At 39.8% G+C, this 20,136-nt stretch overlaps 1 protein-coding gene across 5 annotated transcripts in view; it reads right to left on the bottom strand.

Moving 5' to 3' along the window:
• The window catches only part of dlc1 (DLC1 Rho GTPase activating protein), a 515,219-nt gene extending 496,754 nt beyond the window's left edge, over nucleotides 1-18,465 (bottom strand). Inside the window, exons 1-2 of one of the 5 annotated variants that reach the window (XM_072252658.1) lie at nucleotides 18,117-18,465; nucleotides 1,851-2,011 (exon numbers count right to left, since the gene is read on the bottom strand). The gene's annotated coding sequence lies outside the window, so the exon portion shown is untranslated. Of the gene's footprint in view, nucleotides 1-1,850; nucleotides 2,012-17,512; nucleotides 17,824-18,116 lie in introns of those variants that run through there. The other 4 variants (XM_072252657.1, XM_072252659.1, XM_072252661.1 and 1 more) reach the window with 4 other exon arrangements.
• Nucleotides 18,466-20,136: the final 1,671 nt, after the last annotated feature.

The raw sequence follows: 20,136 nt of genomic DNA, 5'->3' as shown, positions 1-20,136 counted from the left end.
TGGAAGTATTTAGTGCCTGAGACTGATTCCATTAAAAACAAATGCCAGAAAGTAAGGCAGATTCTCAGCTAGATAAGTACTTCTATATATAGGAACATACTCAACAATGTTTTTTTAAATTATTAAAGAAGTTAACTGCCATAAATTGAATTTAACTATGTTAAACACAGAAACCTCAAGAATTCTTACCCTTGACATCCTTGAGTAAGCCAATTTTAAAAGACATGAACTATGCTTTTATAATGAAAAGTATCGTATGTTCATGCAGAAACTTGGATAAATACTGTCTGAAGATCTATTTTGAGAACAGTAGCTATCAAATGATATAATAAATTGTGTTTTTTTAAAGATAAAACTGATACCTGTACAGTATTACTACCAGGAAATACGCAACAATCTTCCATTGTGTGGTGCCCCTGTTCTCAGCCTTGCCAATGAGGATTAATACCAAGGAAAGATTGGCATCTCTTCCCAAGATAGAGGGAAATATAAATGGAAAATCTCCACTGGTGTTTCTTACAGGCCATCTTGACTGCCAGCCAAGAACAATATTTGATATTGTACTGGGACAAGCAAGCAAGGAGGCCTAGTCCCTGCATTGGCTCATAATTGATCAGGCTAGAGGATAGGAAGGAGCTGGAAGCAAAGGTGGAAGAGGGAACACCAAAATAATGCAGGTTCAGAAAGCAATAGCTGATCTTACAATATATTTGTAAGTTAACCATTGATCTTGAACTCCTTAGGTGTTAGCAGCTTTAATTAAGGATATTGTCTTTTTAATATTATGCCACGTAGCCTTGAATAGAACAAGTCAGTTCTGAATGAAATAATAATCTTTATTTCTTGTGTCAACATTCTTGCACAAGCCTGAAGAATATTTAGTTAAAATGGTTTGTTCAGAGGTAATTCAACTTTTTGAAGTGGGTAGGAAAATGGAATATTTGGGAATATTCTTTTGGCAGGATGAGAGATACAAACATTAATTAATGCATATATGCCAGAGTGGAATTTCTGAACCATTGTGAATTAAAAACATAAAAATCAAAAACGATTGATTTTTTAGCAGATGTCCAATAAACTTCAGAAGCAAATTTCAATGAATGTCGGGTTTTATATCTGCAGTTCAAAGTGTGTGGCAAGGATAAATTTCCGGCATGAAGTTACACTTTCATTAGCTGACACATACATGTAATGCTTGGTCTTCTCAGACTTCGCCTGATCTCAGTTACTGCTACAGTGGTCGAAGCTATGAAGTAGCTATAGTTGTAGAATCAGAGTGTGGAAATAGGCCTTTCAGCTCAATGAATGTAGAGGTGGGTAATGTATTTCAGAATGGAGCTCTACTATTATGATGCTGACAAATGGTAATGTTCAACCTTTAGTTGTTTGAAAGGCCATGTGCTCAAGAGAAATCATTTTGACAAATTACTTCGTCTTACAACTTAAAGATCTTATCTGCTCTGAGTTAGCAAACCTCAGCTTGGGGAACAGTGGAGATATCAGAATTGACTTCAGGATATCCAGGTTAAGAGGAACCAAAAAAAAATTAGATACTTTTTTTCTTCTACTAATCACTTGGGAACATATATGTATGAGAGCTTGTTAACTGAGGAAAATATTTTGCACATCTGTCAAAAGCTTTACAGATGTCCTACGCTGTCGATCCATTCAGGGTACGAATAAGACGAATCTGTAGCTTTTGGGAATTGCGTATCCCAGTGGGAGCGACTGTTTTCAGACCCGAAGGCAAGGGAGAAAACAAAACAGACCTCTCAGATAAGCAACTTAGTTCATGGAAGAAGTTAATTTTACCCACCAACTCCTAGAACAAAAGAAGCATCATGACTTACTGATTTTGAGATGATTAGCCCATATTAAGACAAGTCTTTTCAGAGCACAGGAAGGCTGTGATTGACCAGGGGCTGCAGGCTTCACAGCAGGGTACAGACAGGAGGCCTGACAGACAGATGCTTGAAAGGAAGACAGAGGTGTAGCCATGTACCATTATCTGCTGTAAAACAGAAGCCATAATGTACTTACAGATGTGGGATTCTAATACACTTAAATTGCTTAACATTATTCTGCATGATTTTTTGTGGGTATACTTGCACATATGTTATCATTTTGCTTTTAACAGACCTCAAATATTTGATTGGTTTATGTACGAACTACCATTGCCTGATACTTAACTCTCTAAGCCCTGAATTTTTTTTTGAAGTTCAGTCTTCTCTTACATCTTAAATAATTATGTAAGACTTTTGATTGCAAATATTTAAATCATAATTTAGAAAAATGCAAGGTGTCCTTGAACACCCTGGAGTTACCTGTGGCTATAAACTGACAAACTTCAGCATAAATTCCAAAAATAATCCAGGATTCATGGGGTCAAGTTCCATGGCAACATTTCTGCTTTCAGTTCAAGCTGGCACTCCAGCACAGCTTTGTGGGAGATACTATTTGTAGATTAGATACTCAGCCAAGCTCAGCTTCAGTTGGTCATTAAAGATCCCATGGAAAATATAAAGATACATATGTGGGTCACCTGAGTCCTTCTGAAGCCCTGAACAGGATTCCTCCCTTACTGCTGTTCCAAAGAATACAAGGAAACTGATGATTAACTCCACAGCTCTGCTCAGACATAGCTGGTATAGAAGGTTGCTCTGCCTGCTTTGATTGGAAGTTATTACTCTCCAGGAGAAGTGTTCAATGTTTCAAGATAAAATGCTTCATTGAATACAAGTGGAGATGTCTATTTTATACAGAACCTTCTAATGTGATTAAAATGTCTGAAAGTACTTCAGAGGAGCGTTGTGAAGGAAAAAAATGTCAATGCTGAACCACATGGGATGTGGAAGTAGACGACTAAAAGGTTGATTAAAGCAGGTCCAAAGGGACTGCAAAGTAAGAGACTGCAGACTTTGGAATCTGCAGAAATAAACAATCTGCTGGAGGAAATCAGCATGTTGAGCAGCATCTGTGGGGAGGGGTGAAGGAATTGTCAATGTTTTTGATGATGCAGAAAGCTTCAACCCAAAGCATTGCCAGTTTCTCTCCCTTCATAGATATTACATGACCACTGAGTACTTCCAGCAGACAGTCCGATGCTCCATGTTCTGAGGAATGTTTCAAAGGAGGCAAGGGAAGAGGAAGAATGTGAACTTGAAGAGAAATAATCGGATTTTGTGAAGAGAGGTTAGAGTTAGGAACATGGCAGCCTGAAAGCTGACCATATGGCATAATTAAAAGGCCAGAATTAGAGGAGCAGATTTACTTGAAGATTATGGAGAAAGAGGGAATATAACTTACAAACTAAAGGGCTGGTTACCTAGAGCAGAGGTAGGTAGAAGTTTCTTCTCACAGGCAGTAGTGAGTCTCTGGAATTTTCTATGTCTGAGGATTGTAGAGGCCAGGCCATTAGAAATTAAGGTAAAGGCAGCTACATTTTTAGAAGGATCAGAACATTGATGACAATAAAAAACTAGCACCAAAGAGGATTTGACGCCACAGTAGATCAGCCATGACTATATCAAAGGCAGGCGTGAGGGCTGAGTGGCCTACTCCTCTTTGTTCTATGTGCATACGGACATTTTAAAGACTGTAGATATCCATGTAGATCAGTGATCACAAAGGAAGCAGGTGAAGGGGATGATATGTGTCTGGATAAAAAGGACTGTAACGGAAACAGCAAATCTAGAGTTATGAAATGCCAAAAGGTGCCGGACAAGCTGAAGTAGAGATAGAGCTGAGCAATAGCACAAAGGTGAAAATGGGCTGGTGTGGATCCATGATCCAAAATCTACCTTGGAGTTGAGTTGAAATGCATACAAATCTTGTACTTCAGAAGTCCATTACTGGTTGTAAATTGATCATAAATCAAATATTACACCTATGAGCTTTGAAAATGATTTGATCAGCACCCATCCTTCATGCACAAATCACACGTAATGTTGATTGAGCTTATGTTAAATCATTCTAAGTTTACGAATAAGTTCTTCTCGGGCTTCCATCCAGGTCCATCCAGGTAGAGATATTGATTTTAACCAATATTTTAATGATTAAAATCTGCCATCTTCATCAGGAATGATGCCTAGGTATGTCGAGTCTAATGGTATATATACTCCTGTCATCCGTCCCTCCTGATTGGTTAGTCCTTAGCTTGTTTACAATCAAACTCCAGTTCTTGCTTAGAGTGAGACCTTCATTTTTGTTAAAATTGGTTTCTCTAGTTTTATTTCAATGGCTTCCTTCACCAGGTGGTTCTAAAAACCATTGGGGCTGCATAGTAGTTTTGCATCTGGCGCACAGTGGAAACCAACATTAAGGATCATTGGAGGTGTATCTGTTTGGGTTACCTGGAGAAATTGGCAACAGCAGAACATTGCATTCACAATGGCCACTGGATTGACTTCGACGGCACAAAACTACTGTGATGCACCAATTGCTTTTGGGACCGCCTGGTGAAGGAAGCCATTGAAATAAAACTGGAGAATTTTTTTTATTAACAAAGATAAGAGTCTTGCTTTAAGTAAGAACTGGAATTTTATTGTAACCAAGGTGGAACAGTGGAAACCTGATTGGCTGAGGACCTACCAATCGGAAGGGATGAACGATGGCAATATATATACCACTGGACTAAACATGTCCAGGCATCATTCCTAATGAAAATGGCAGAGTCTGGTTAAAATTGATACCTGTACCCAGCTGGAAGCCTGAGAAGAGTTTATTTATCATATATGCCAGGAAAGCACGAGATTCTTTTTCATTCCAAGGTTAATTTCAGCTGAGATTGACCTGGCCATGACTGTGTGCAGTTCACAATAAAATGGCTTTTATTTTTCCATAGTTAGTTGCACAGCTAGTAACATCACAATGTTCACTTCTGCCAACAATGTTCACTTCTCACTTGTTGGCATAATTTGGATCATAGATGAGCAGTTACAAAAAACCGGTTAACACATCACACTAACATTGTTAATAGAACATTAATGGAACGGTCCCTTTTTTAACATGAACGTTTTGCATTCAGATCTGAAAGCATTAGTTTTCAATAATTAGGACAACACTAGTTGTTCCATCAATGATGGAAACCTCTTTATACTGTGTATATCAGAGGTACAAGCTGTACTTTTTACCTCTTTTCTAGTCACTTCACATCCACTGTGGGCTGGAGGACTTGATCATGGCAAATTAATGTGTGCAGGAGATGGGATCCTGATCATACATAAGATTAGAGTGCACCTCCCCAATTCCTATCCCATTGTTTGCTCCATCTCCATGGTAGCCATTCCGGACCTGCTCTGTGGCTGTCATGGAGAGAATCCTTTTAAGATCTGATGTTATCAGCATGGCCAAGATGTGTCAGCTGAGAGATTTGCAAACAGTTCCCAATAACAGTTCAAGAAACTTGCAGATCCCATTTTAGCATTTAATTCTGAATATACTATTGTGTTATATAAGGCCTGTTGTTAATTTCTCTTTGCTTTTGTTAATGGCCCTATGGGACATGTGTTAGAAATTGAGTTCATATTTCAATATATATCACCATTTAATAGCATTTGCCACTATTAATCCAAAGGATTGATAACTTCTTTTCACGTCCATATAAAACCATAAGAACTTCTAAAACACTTCCTTAATTGTATCTTACAAAAGATTTTGATATCAAAATGTTCTCCATTTTTTCATTTAGAGGTCTAGATGAAACAGAATTAATATTAAACAAAGTATGCTATTGAGAAGATAGCAATTTAGAGTCTTGAGAAGCTTTCCAAATTTATGCAGTCTGTGAAGCCATTTCCTACTTCGGCTTAAATTCTGAAATGATATTTTTAGGTCAAAATAATGGGAAAATTTATGTAACACAAATTAATCATCATAGAGGGATCAGAAGTGGAGAGAATAAGCGATTTCAAGTTCCTGGGTGTCAAGATCTCTGAGGATCTAACCTGGTCCCAACATACTGATGCAATTATAAAGGCGGCAAGACAGTGGCTATACTTCATTATGAGTTTGAGGCAGGGGCGTATCTACGGAAAATAGCGCCTATGGCAAGAACTGAAATTGCACCCCTGTCCAAACATCTGACACCCATCTTTTACAAACATAGATAACTTTACCATAATATCAGCTCAAAAATACAAGTCAAGCTCATTAATCTTTTAATTGACAAATTATGGCACTACATGAAAATTATAAATGCACCTTCCTTGCTTTCACTGATGCAAATTGGTCTATGATGTGATCAAAGTCTGTTCTTTCAGTTTCTTCTCTTTCTACACTCAGCAGAGCCAGATCACAGAGTCTGCCTTGACCCATGGAGGCTCTCAAATACAAAAGTATTAGTTTTAACTTGCTGAATGATCTCCCATAGCTGATGATGGAAACTGCATTATCTGAATAGCAATGCGAAGATTGGGGAAGACGCTCTCATCTCCATACCGAACAATAAATTCAAGAAGCTCTTCAGGTCTTGATATTTTCATGTTGACCCGCCTTGATAGCAACATTCTGCAATCCAAAATTTCTTCATATAGCTGCTGTCCATCAACATCAGAGCTGTGCAATTCGCCCAAATTTTTGCATTTCTTTAGGTCGTTACTGTCGGCTCCGTAACACAGTCCCTCAACATCGAGAACGAACCCAAACTTGGCGTCAGTGTCATGCAAATGAGTGAACCTTTCGTCCATTTCTCTATGAAGATGGTCAAGTGTTCCCTTCATGCCTCCTTAGCTGTTAACCCAGCGTCTCTTGAGTTCTCATCAGCCATTCGTTTCTTTTGTCTCTGACGTCTTTCAACTTCAATATTCCGTTCTTGACAGAGACCGACTCCTTCTTTGAGTGACTCACTGACCAACACTTCCCTGTCATCATAAAAATGATCTCGGCGGGCTTTCAAATCCAGGGCAGCATCGTGGAAGTTCATGCTGGGATCCTGCAGCCTCTTCTGAATACGGTCAATGCAAATGAGTACTTTTTTCCAAAATCCTAGAAAAATCAGAAAATTGTAACTCAACATGTGGTTGTACAGCTGCCTTGCATCACTTCTTGTTTCACTGGTCTCGTTTTCATTGTCTATCATGTCCTGAAGAACTTGAAGCATCTTCTCAAGGTTCTTGTTGATGGGCTTCACTGCTGCTGTCCTTGCACTTCACCTGGTTTTGGACTCCGACTTAACAACCACAGGCATGCCGTTTTTGAGTTTTTCCCAGCGCTGTGTTGAATGAGAGAGCTTCAATGGTTCCAAAAGACGTGACCATCATTGTATCCTGTTTGGCTGCAGGTACACCCACTAAGTTGAGTGAGTGATTGTCGCAATTCACAAACACTGCCAGGTTGTTTTTCTCATTTATTCTTTGATGAACATCACTTCTGTGTCCAGCAGCGTTGTCATAGCACTGTGACCGACAATCTTGTAGCTCCATTTCATCCTTCTCTAGCTGTTTCAAGATGTCTTCAACCAAGCTCTCAGCACCCTTCTGGCTTATTTGGATAAAACCAAGGAAGGACTCTCTAACACGGACTGTTTTCCTCTCAAAATCAACTTCCACGTACCTCACTACTTCTGACATCTGCTCACAGTGTGCCTGAACAGGAGTCGAGTTGAACATGAGACCATAGTACTTGCTTTACGAATGTTTCTCAGTAAACTCTGGCGAACATAGGATGCCATCATGTGGATGAATTCGTTCTGGATACCCGGTGAAAGATAAGACGTGGATCCAGGATGACTTTCCAAATGAGTGAGGTGTTCTTTTATGACAGGGTCAAAGATGACCAGTAGTTTCAGTAAGCCAAGGAAATTTCCCACATTGGAGTCATCGACCCCCAGTGATCTTGCAAAGCCAGGTTCTGAGTCGCAAGGAATTTTATGCAGTGCAGGATTCCCGTCAAGATATCACGCCACTTCTGCTTTTCCTTCTCAATCTGTGACTGAAATATTACGTTAATAACTCGTCTGTTTCTAGCTAAATTTCTTTCCATTTCTTTCCACTGTGTGAAGCATTCCCGATGATTCTTAGCATTTTCATGAACACTAATCCTTTCAGGTGCTTTCAACTGGTTGAATGCACTTTCCTGCTCCAATGAGGATTGATGATTTGACCAGGAATAGAGAAGACAACAGATACAAAATGCAGACTTCTTAGAAGGGGAATAGACCGGCCATGAACGAGTCACTTCCTCACCACGACTATTTCCCAATTTCCTCATGAACCAAGTTTTGTTCGTTGTGCGGTTATTTGTTGGAAGGAAAGGTCCTCACTGTTCTGGAAATACTTCAAACCGAGCTTTATTATTTCTGTTCTCAACACGTCAGGCAGAATTGGTCAACATCACCACATCCACCATCATCTTCCCCTCTTGTCATGTCCACGTTCTCTGTGGCAGTCTCACTCTTAATCTTGTCACACTCGGATTTATCTGATTTGACTTTCTCCTTGGCTTGTGACACATCTGTACTTGATCAACCTTCGGATTCTAACAAACTTGTAGCAGGTGCAGGCGACTCCATGGAACATGTTGAACTACTTGTTCCAGGCTTTTCAAAACAGGGCATGAAGAACTTGCTCGACTTCTTGGCTTCCTCCGCCTTCAACTTTCGTCTCTTCTGTCCTTCAGCTCCACTTTCCTTCTTCTTGAGGAAACGTTTCATGGTCTTCTTACACAATGCTCTGAAATAAGGCCATCCTAGTGCCTCTCACCCATGATAATCAAAGACAGATCATACATCTGAAGAAAATTATTTTTTCACTATCTGAGGATGGCTTATCTGACTTCAATAGAAACTGTTCAGTGGCACCCCGCTTCAAGTGGCGCCCAGGGCACCTGCCATACCCTAGATACGCCACTGGTTTGAGGACATTAGGTTTGTCAGCTGAAACATTCAAACTTCTCCTGATGTACCTTGGAGAGTATTCTGACAGGCTGCATCACTGTCTGGTATTGAGTGGGTGGCTACGGTACAGGATTGAAATAAACTACAGAAAGTTGTAAAATTATCTCCATCTTGGGCATTAGCCTCCATAGTATCCAAGATATCTTCAATAAGTGGTGCCTCAGAAAGGTGACGTTCATCATTAAGGACCCCCATCACCCAGACCATGCCCACTTCTCATTGTACAGAAGCCTGGAAGCACACACTCAACAATTTAGGAACAGTTTCTTCCCCTCTGTCACCTAATTCCTAAATGGACATTCAAACCATGAACACCACCTCTCTTTTTAAGTATATATTATTTCTGTTTTTGCACTATTTTTAATTTAATTATTATTTATATATATATTTTCTGTAATTTATTTATTTTTCTATGTTTATCATGTGTTGCATTGTGCTGCTGCCGCTCAGGTTAACAAATTTCACGATACATGTTGGTGACATTAAACGTGATTCTGAGCTCCTTAAAGTAAGGCAAAGTGATCTATAAAAGCATTCTCATAGGTAACATCTAGCAGGTGAGACAATATCAATTCCTACGTAAAGACTACTTTTGTTATTTCGGTTCAGATTATCAGAAAGGATTTGTTCTTTCTCTGCAAAAAGAACAAGGATGAAATGTGAAACGAATGTGCAGAAAGAAGAACATATTTAACGATTTGGGATGAAGGCACTTCTACAGAAGTGGGGAAGCAAGAGAAGCAGTTGGTTTTAAGTTCCAGGAGGCGGAATAGATAGGACAAAATTAATATCTGTGATAAGATGTTGCCATCTGGGTAAGCTGTAAATTAGGTCAACTGGTTAATGGGGGCAATTAATCAGAGGGTTAATGAAGCAAAATAATTAACCAAGGCAGTGCTTATGTAACCCAACCTTGTGTCCATGCCCTATAACTCTGCTTTTCACTATTTGTGGATTCTTTTAAAACAATACAACACAGAAATAGGCCTTTCTGTCCATGATGTTGTGTCAAACCAATTAAATTAGTAATCAAATGGCCAACTAAACTAATCTCTTCTGCTTGCACAATGTCCATAGCCTTCCATTTACTTCACATGAATGTGCCCACCTAAAGTCTCTTAAAAGTCTCCAATGTATCTGCCTCTACCACCTCCACAGGCAGTACATTCCAGGCATCCACCAATCTTTGTATGTCAAAAAAAAACTGCCTGTTACATCTTTGAAATTATTCCCTCTCAGCTGAATTATTGTCTGGTATTAGACATTTCAAAACTGGGAAAGTAAGATACTGTCGGTCTTCTCTATCTATGCCTTTAATAATCTTATAAACCTCTATCAAATTTCTGCTCCGCCTCTGCCATTCCAGAGAAAACAACACAAATTTGTCCAGCCTTTTACTGTTGCAGATGCCATCTAATCCTCAATGTCCTTCATATATTGGGGCACCAGATTTATATGTAATACTCCAGATGTGGCCAAACTAGAGTTTTATAATAGTGCAATATAACTTTCTGACTTTTGAACTCAAAGCCCTGAATCTCACTCAATGTCAGCAAGACCAAGGAGCTGATTATTAACTTCAGGAGGAGGAAATAGGAGGTCTGATGAGCCAGTCCTCATCGGAGGATCAGAATAAGAATGAGGCAAATTTCTAGAGTTCAAAATAAATTTATTGTCAAAGTACATATATGCCACCGTCTACGTTTTCCCTGAGACATGTTTTCTTGTGGGCATACACAGTAGATCAAAGAAACACAACAGAATCAATGAAAGACTGCACCCAACAGGATGGACAAATAACCAATGTGCAAATACAAAATAAAAAAGTAATAATAATAAGTAATAACTATTGAGAACATGAGATAATGAGTCCGTAGGTTGTGGGAACAGTTCAGTGAATGGTCAGACTTTTTTTTCACTTACAGAGATCCCCTCTGGTTCAGGAGCCTGATGGTTGAGGGGTAACAACTGTTCCTGAACCTGGTGGTGTGGGTCCCAAGGCTCCTGTACTTTCTTCCCGATGGCATCAGTGAAAAGAGAGCATAGGGTGGTTGGGGTCCTTGATGATGGATGTTGCTTTCCTGCAACAGAGTTTCATGTAGATGTGCTCGATGGTGGGGAGTGCTTTACCCATGATGGACTGGGCCTACATTTGTAGGCTTTTCCATTCAAAATCATTGGTGTTTCCATACCAAGCTGTGATGCAACCAGTCAATACTCTTTCCACCACACATCTATAGAAATTTGTCATTTTAGATGATATGCCAAATCTTTGCAAACTTCTAAGAAAGTGAGATACTATTGTGTTTTCTTCATAATGGTACTTACATGCTGGCCCAGGATAGATCCTCTGAAATGATAACACCGAGGAATTTAAAGTTGCTGACACTGTCCACCTCTGTAGACTGGCTCATGGACCCCTAGTTTCCTCCCTGAAGTCAATAATCAGCTCCTTGGACTTGATGGCATTGAGTGAGATGTTGTTGTGGCACCTCACAGCCAAATTTTCAATCTCCCTCCTATATGCTGATTTGTCATTACCTTTGATTTGCCAATGACAGTGGTGTCATTAGCATTCATAAGTAAGTATGACATTGAAACTGTGCTTCGCCTCACTGTCATAAGTATCAAATGAAAAGAGCAGGGCATTAAGCTCACAGCCTTGTAGTGCACCTGTGCTGATGGAGTTTGTGGAGAAGATAGTACTGAGGATGATAATATTCAGTGCTGAGCTGTAGTTGATAAAGAGCTTCATGATATATGCATCTTTGCTGTCCAGATATTCCAGGGTTAAGTGAAGAACCAACGAAACAGTATTTGCTGTGGACCTGTGTAATGGTAAGTAAATTGGAGCAACCCAAGCTGCTTCTGAGGCCGGAGTTGATAAGCTTCATCATCAACCTCCCAAAGCACTTCATTACAGTGGATGTAAGTGCTGCATGTTTTTCTTAGACACCAACAAACATGTCATATGCCTTCTTAACTACCTATCAATCTGTGTAGTCACTTTTATGTAGCAATGAACTTGGATTCCAAGATCCTTTGTACACCAACACTGTTAAGGGTCTTAAGAATGTACTGTCTCTTTACATTTGACCTACCAAAGTAAAGCACTTTACATTTGGCTGGGTTAAACTCCACCTGCAATTTCTCCTCCCATATCTGCAGCTGATCTATATCTAGCTGTATTATTTTCTAATCTTCTATGCTATCCCCAACACCACCAATCTTTGTATCATCTGCAAACTTATTAATTCACCCATCTACATTTTCATCCAGGTTATTTGCATACAGCAGAGGTACCAGTACAGATCCCTGCAGAACACCATTAATCACAGACCACCAGCTAGAATAAGTCTCTTCGACTACTGCCCTCTGTTATCTCTGGGCAAGTCAGTTCTGAATCCATGCAGTCAATTCTCCATGGATACCACGCATCTTAATCATCTGAATGAGCTTTCCATGTGGGACCTTGTCAAACACCTTCTGAAAATCAATGCCATCAATTTTCACAGCTCTACCTTTATCAATTACCCTCATCACCTCGTCAAAAATCTTAAGCAAGTTGGTAAGACACAAATTGCTCTTAAAAATGCCATGCTGGCCCTCCCAAATTAGGCCATGGTTTTCCAAATGCTCATAAATTCCATTCATAAGAATTCTCTCCAGCAACAGTAATGTAAGATTCTAGTTTAGAGGACTATCCCTGGTTCCCTTCCTGAATAATGGAACATTAGCTACTCACTAGTCCTCCAGGACTTCCCTGTGCCTAGAGAGGACAGAGAGATATTGGTTAAGGCACTAGCAATCTCTGCTCTTACCCAGGGTATATCCCATCAGGTCCTGGGGACTGATCCATTTTTATGCTCTTTCAGAAACACAACACTGCCTCCTCCCTTACCTCAAGATGCTCTAGCATATCAACACACTCAGCATTGATCTTTCTATCAGCCACTTCCTTCTCATTGATAAATTTTGATCAAGGATCTTACCCACGTGCTCTGCATTCAAACAGATGTTTGGCCCTTTATCCTTGAGTGGTCTTCCTGCTCCCTAGTTATATTATTGTCCTTGATGTATGCATAGAATGCTTTGAAATTCTCTTTAATCCCAATGCCAAGAACTTTTTATGGCCCCTCCTGGCTTTCCTAATTCTCTTCTTGCGTCCTTTTCTGGCTTATTTGCAATCCTCTCTGATTTTAGCTTCCTAAGTTTTACATACTTTTCCTTTTTCTTCTTGACTAAATTTATCACCTCTCTTGACATCCAAGGTTCTCTTACATTGCCATTCTTCTCCTTCCTTCTGACTGGAGCATACCTGTCCCGTCGTCTGTGGAGTTGGTCGTTAAACACCCTCCACATGTCGGATGTGGACTTGCCCCAAAACAGCTGTTTCCAATTAACTCTCCCTAGTTCCTGCCTAATTATCTTGTAATTTGCCCTGCTCCAATTTAATACTCTCCTGCAAGGTTCATAAATATGTTCATAGAGTCATAGAAAAATCCAACAAATGAACAGGGCCTTTTGGTCCATCTCGTCCATACCAACCAATTAACTTGCCTCCTTCCACCGACCTGCACTGGGACCATAGCCCTTCGTACCCCTACCATCCATGCACCTATCTGAATTTCGCTTAAATGCGAAGCAGAGCGATGATGGCACTAAACAGTGACTCCTTTGCTTGCATTTTCAGAAACAGCTCTATTTTTATCTTTAATATCTTCATTTTTCCCTTTCAGGGTTCCTTTGAAGACCCTGACCTGGTGTTACAGGCTGACTATGGTTCTTTGCGGGAGTGGGATCCATTCTTGGGGTTTCATAACTGGCTGTTGTTCGGCACGCCAGGGGCTCGGCCTAAGAGTCTGGCTCAGAATTGGAAGCCTAGGATCTTGCGGCTCTGGAGATGGGCGGATCGAGGGTCGGTGTTACGGCAGGAGACCCGTGTGTCATTGGGTGAGTCGGAATATCTGTGGCTATATGCCCAGATCTTTGGGCACAGAGCTCGAAAAAAGCGATGTGACGGACTTTTAACATCATAAACCAGCGAGTTGTTTGTTATGTCTCCCCACTTGCTGTGAAAATGGAGACATCACTTTCTCCCTTATTAGGGAAAGAGAGAGCCTATGGTATGTCGAATACTGGATGAAACACAAAGTCTTTGGGGTAACTGCAAGTCTGTGTCTTTGCTGTTGCTTTGCTCATGCTTGAGTGCTCGGTAGCGGGTGCTGATGTTTTTTGTTGCTGGGGGGGTGTTGCTTGCTGCCACGTATGTGCGGGAGGGAAGGGAGCTAGGGGGTCTTTGGGGTTCTAACTTTTAACTGTCGTTCATTCTTTGGGGCACTGCTCTGTTTTCATAGATGGTTGCGAAGAAAAAGCATTTCAGGATGTATATTCTATACATTTCTCTGATATTAAGTGTACCTTTGAAACGTTTGAAGATGCTGAAATCCAGCTCGCATGCACCACTTATGCCAGCAACTCACTTCACACTCTCACAACCCTCTGAGTGAAGATGTTTCCCCATATGTTTACCTTAAACTTTTCATTTTTCAACCTTAACCTATGAACTCTATCAAACCTTCTCTCAATCTTCTACGTTCTAAGGAATTAAGTCCTAACTTATTCAATCTTTCCTTGTAGCAAAGGTCCTCCAGACCTGACAACATCCTTGTAAATTTTCTCTGTACTCTTTAAACTTACTTATATCTTTCCTGTGGGTAGGTGGCCAAAACTGCACACAATACTCCAAATGAGGCTCAACAACATCTTATGCAAATTCAATATAACATCCCATCTCCTGTACTCAATACTTTGATTTATAAAGGACAATGTGCCAAAAGCTTTCTTTATGACCCTATCTACCTGTGACACCACTTTCAATGAATTATGGTTCTGTATTCCCAGATCCCTGCACTCTACCTCACTCCTCAGTGCCCCACCATTCACTGTGTAAGACCTACCATGAAAACTTCAGGAATTGTGGTCACTCTACCCACTTGCTCATTCGCTGAAAGTGCAGTCACCTGGCCAGACTCATTACCCAACACTAGGTCTCGTCCAGCCCCTCTACTTGTCAGACTATCTACCAAATGCGACTACCAAATTCTGCCCCATCTAAACCGCTTGCTGTAAGAAGTGATCTAAAGGGGGTCTGGGAAAACAGTTTCTATTAGGGATGTTGAAGTTCCTCATGGCAACAATCCTGTTGTTTATACACCTCTCCTTAATCAGCCTGCATGTCTGCTCCTCAATATCCTGCTTGTTATTGGGCATTGGAGTGGTTGCACTGTTTCTATTTTGATTTCTACCCATATAGACTCAGTGGCCAGCCCTCCATTATGTTCTGTGATACTGTCCCTGATTAGTAGTGCGACTCCCCGCTCCTTCTTTTACCTTCCTCCCTATTTTTCTAAAACATAGAAACTCTGGGACATTAAACACCCATTCCCATCCTTCTCTCAACCAAGTGTCTTTAATGGCCACAACATCATAGTTCCATGTTTTGATCCATGCTCTAAGTTTATCACCTTTACTTGTACAGTAAACTACACAGACTTCAAAATATCCATCCCATCATCTCTACAGTTTGCTCCTGCCTGTATTTACTGGCCCTGACAATTTGCTTCCTCTCCATCCCTCCACTTTCTTATCCCTGTTCCCTGATTTTTATCCCCCTGCCAAACTAGTTTAAACCCTTCTTTGCTTATTTTCACACATTTCAACTGCCTTCAATGATTATCTTTAATGTCCTTTTGTTTAAATTTTCTCTAAGTGACCACATTAATCCATTAACCATACATCTCACCTTGACTACAATATTGCCCTCGCTTTACTAGAGATATTCTTCTTGTTTTATCTATTCCAATCCTACTTTCTCTACAAGTTAAAACTAACTTATTTCTCTCCTATTTCTGATTAAAGATCTTTTACCTGAAGCATTAATTCTCACTCTCTCTTCACAGATGCTGCCAGACCAGTTGACCACCCAGTATTTTCTGTTCTTATTTCAAATTTCCCACTTCTGTAATGGTTTGACATTCATGAAAAAAGAAGTTCCTCTTTTCTGAAGTTTCAGCCACAGGCATGATCTCTCAATGGGATGTTTTGCAAAATTGCCATGCAGATGTTAAGAGACGTTTATCCATTTGTACATGGATATGTCAATCATTTTTAATGCATGTTTAAAATATGGTCTGATTTAAAATATATTATTAATGGACCAGAGCCAACTCAATATGGGTAATCATAATAGCCTTTTTAAGTGATAAATAATGTTTTGGTGTTAATTTAGGTTTTCCTCTTTCATTTTCTCTGTCCCTGACTCAAAGTCATGGACTCCTGCTGAACTGTGTCTCCATGTGTCTGTCTGGTGTCAGTCTGCACGACATGAATTACAGTCTGTTCTTAAAGGTGTCTTCCATATACAGCTGAAAGCTCAAAAACACATATGAGGCAAAGCCGTAATCCAGTCTTGGATGATGCATGATCACATTCCAAAATCATGAAATTGATCCTTCTCTTACTTGATGTCTACACATGTGCACATTCCAGCAAGATTTAGTACACAGCAATCTGGAATGGGAATCTCAGCCAAATTGTCCACTTCCTGGCCCAAGGGCACTGGGGCATTTGTAATCTGCACTACTTCCCTAGCTGACACAGATAGAGAGCAGGAATCGAGCTGGGGAATGTGGATATCATTTCACATTGGCTAATAAATTTAACTATTGAGTTATTGGTGGAGCCTATGCACTTAATTTAATCAAAATTGACAATATAAATTGCCCTCTGAGACCCTGGTTTAGGATCATAAACACGTGAATTCACACTGAGGAAAAGAACAATAAGTAATAGTTACAATAAAACACTTCATGTCCCAAAATCATGCTCCTTCATCTCAAAATTGCATAAACACAGATTTCAATATTAGTATTAGTATCAAAATCATCAGTCTTATAAAGACACTAAATTGCATCCTATCTTTTTGAGTGACCTTCTGAATATAGCAGAGATAAAGCAGTCATTCCCAGATAATCCATTAGATTCAGTGAGATACATAGACACAGAAACAGAACTGATTTGTTACAGCTGAAGTGCAGTAAATAAAATGACATAACACCCGTTGTAAAACGATGTGCTTTGCAAAATGCCGGCAGCTTACAAAAGCAAGTAAATATTTTCTAAAAATGTTTCAAACACACATCAAATTATATGATAAAGAAAATCTGCTTTTGTAAGCAGGTATCAATATCTGTTGACTTGCAAATAGGTCTTTTATTTAAATCACCCACAATAGACAAAATGTCACTTTTTATTTATCTGTTTTCTCTTTTACACAGTTATTCTTGCTGATTTGTGAAGGTTTAGAACTGTACGCAGAACCTCCCAGCAGATTTGAATGCAATCTACACACCTCGCTCTGACAGGGTATTTGCTAATGATTTTATGAAATATTTCAGTGTAGCATTTCCAAAATCAATTTACCCACTGTATAGTGTTCCACAACTCTAGACCATTGATTAAAATATGCTTCACCACTGACTGTTTTCAATGTTGTGAGCTTCAGCGGTTTTAAACTATGAAAAGTACTGTAAAACGTAAATTCAAACAAGGGCTTACCTTCATCATAAACAGTCACAAAAAGAATCAGCATTTTTTTTTATTTCACAGACTGATCGCAATCCTGATCCAGAAGTTGTAAAGGATTTTCTTGTTTGCTTTAGTTAGATCAGTGACCAGTGCAAGTAGTTTTGTTCAGTGTGTGGCACTGAGAGCACGCACAGTGCAGCTGGAATGAGACAACTGAACCGAACCCTGTCAAGTTATTCCCAGCGTCTCCTGTCTCCAAAATTCAGACGAAACTAATGTTTTGTGAGGGGGCCCAATGACCAGGCCCAGACTGACTGGAAACTATTTCCTGCCTCCAAGTACTATATACATGTGTGTGTGTGTCAGTAAGTACATGAGAAAAAGACACAAGAAAGTAGAAGAAAGCAAAAGGGGAAGATGCCATAATGGCAGATGTTTAGTGACTCAAGAGAGTATGCGTTGCTAGTAGGTTCAGTCTCCTCACGCTCTGACTAGTTATGAAGAACGAAGAGATAATAAAATTGGTCTCCGTCTCAAAAGATTTGTTTAAAAATAGAAAATCTAAGTTATTGTGGTATTTACTTAATTGCAGATTAAGCTTCGCAATTTTCAAGTGGATAACATGCATTATTACCTTTCCGGAGAATCTTCCAGAACCACAGATAACCACCAACAATGTAAATTCACAAGGGCAAACTCCATCTTGAGCATATTAGATTTGTGCTGACATAAAACACGCAGCAAACAGAGCTTTCCAGTTTGACAGAGTGCCTGAATCGCATCGCTAGGACTGCCCACAGCTTATGTATCCACATTTATGAAAAGATTTTCTTAGACCATCATGTGTTTATCTTTTTCCCCTGTTTTTTTGCCTCCCTTGAACAACTTCCTCTCTGTTTCTCCGAACGACTTTTAGGCTGGGAACTAAGTTCACCATTTGGTCTTGATTAAAAGCAGACAAGCACCTTTGTAAAAGCCAGAACCAAGGTTTTGAGATCACAGCTTTTTTTCTGCTCTAATTAGCATGCAGTTCAGTAGCCGTGTGTGACTAAATAAGTGCTTGCGTGCTATATTTTATATGAAAGGAGCATACATATCTACAAGATAATCCATTAGGTTTACATGTACACTACTTGAGTTTTTTTTTCTCGCTGTGATCATGGTTTTAATTTCCTTTAAGTACTATTTGAAGACGTTCTGGATTACATGCAGCATCACATGGCACTGTTTTGAATTTATAAACTTCATTATCACCAGTTCAGACATTAACTGAATTGTTGCAGATGTTGTAAAATTGTACAGTTCTTAAAACAGTAACTTATTCTGTCTCAAGTTGCAGGAAATAAGATTTTGCTAAAGATGTGAAAGGACGAGGGCAAAGGTGCCTGGAAAGAAAAATGGCTGAACAAATCACTGATAGCTCAAAGAAATTCAGAATAAATTTAACATTAGTTGATTCCTTCAATATTTTTAAAAAGTCAGCCACTAGCACTGCTAGCAGCCATACATTAAGCAAGGCAATGTTCAAAATGTAAGTTATGACCTTTGCTGTTGATGACAATGATAAGGTGCATTGTTAAGTGGCCCTTTTAAAGTAAACAATCTATTGTGCCATTTTAACATCAGAAGTGATTTTTGAGCTTTTATTTAACCTAACATCAACTGAACTTTGCAACTGCAAAGCTTCTCCTGGCGGGTGGGAGGAAGGCCAAACATAACATAGTACAGATGGCCCAACATTTACAGAAGACGTAAGTGACTTCTGGACATAAGAAAAAGCCAAACTATCTCTCAGCTGAAGCCAGATCCACATAAAATTGGCTCAGTGGGAGAACATTTCAAAAAATACATAAATTAAGTAATTTTTAAAATGTTACATTTCCTTCCTACAGAAGTAATGGAAATGTATGAAATTATACAGACTTTTATGAAGTGGCCTAAAAATCAAATGTTGAATGTTAAACCAAGTGACTCCGAGACAGGCAAACAATTTCCCTTCCTTTAAATTTTCTTCGCAGAATAACCTTTGGTTGCATTTTGCCTCCATTTAGCAACATACCTCTATTCTCAACTCACCCACCTACAACTTCTCGCAAAGTACATCCATTCCGACATTTGAACTCCTGAATCAGCAAAGGTCGCTTTGAATGCTCATAGCAACACAAGAAAACAAGATACAGAGTAGGCCATTAGACCCCTCAAATCTGCCTATATTTCAGTATGGTCATATCTGAGCAACATACATAAAAGTTGCTGGTGAACGCAGCAGGCCAGGCAGCATCTCTAGGAAGAGGTGCAGTCGACGTTTCAGGCCGAGACCCTTCGTCAGGACTAACTGAAGGAAGAGTGAGTAAGGGATTTGAAAGTTGGAGGGCCTGAAACGTCGACTGCACCTCTTCCTAGAGATGCTGCCTGGCCTGCTGCGTTCACCAGCAACTTTTATGTGTGTTGCTTGAATTTCCAGCATCTGCAGAATTCCTGTTCTTTTTGTCATATCTGATCTCAGTTAGCCTCATCTCCCCTTCTGCATCAGTTCTCTATTGCTCCCAATTCCCTGATGTTTCAAAACAGATTTACCATCCTCCACCTTAAGTACTTCTAATGATCTGGGCTCCACAACTTGGAACAAGTTGGGCCGAAGTAATTGTGTCCAT

Source organism: Mobula birostris, chromosome 3, assembly GCF_030028105.1.
Source record: "Mobula birostris isolate sMobBir1 chromosome 3, sMobBir1.hap1, whole genome shotgun sequence".
Classification (NCBI taxonomy): Eukaryota; Metazoa; Chordata; class Chondrichthyes; order Myliobatiformes; family Myliobatidae; genus Mobula; species Mobula birostris.
This window is presented reverse-complemented; position numbering and strand designations above follow the sequence as displayed.